Below are 427 nucleotides of genomic sequence, written 5' to 3' on the forward strand. Positions count from 1 at the left end.
TAATTCCGTCTTCACCTGGTGTTTCCCCTTTCTTTTGTTGTGATGTTAGGTACGTCTGTAGTTACCACACTCGCTTCTATCCATAGCTGTTCATTTGATTTGTATATATCCCTGTAAAAGTCTTCCACTACTCTTATAATTTCATTCTTATTATGTCACTCCTCCGTCTGGTTTCTTTATTGCATACACTTGATTTCTCCCTATTCCGAGTCTCCTTTTAGATGTTTTCATGTTTTCCTGAGATCACTGTTTCATTTATTATTTGTGTATTGAATTTCCATACATCTTCTCTTTCCTTTTTATCTATAGTCTTTGTTAGTTTAGCTAAATCAATTTTGTCCCTGTTTGACAATACTTTCATGACCCGACGTTTTTGCATAAGCTGTTTAGTTTCTACCGAGAGCTTGCTGGAGCTTTGCTTGACGTT

Source organism: Penaeus monodon, chromosome 40 (assembly GCF_015228065.2).
Source record: "Penaeus monodon isolate SGIC_2016 chromosome 40, NSTDA_Pmon_1, whole genome shotgun sequence".
Lineage (NCBI taxonomy): Eukaryota > Metazoa > Arthropoda > Malacostraca > Decapoda > Penaeidae > Penaeus > Penaeus monodon.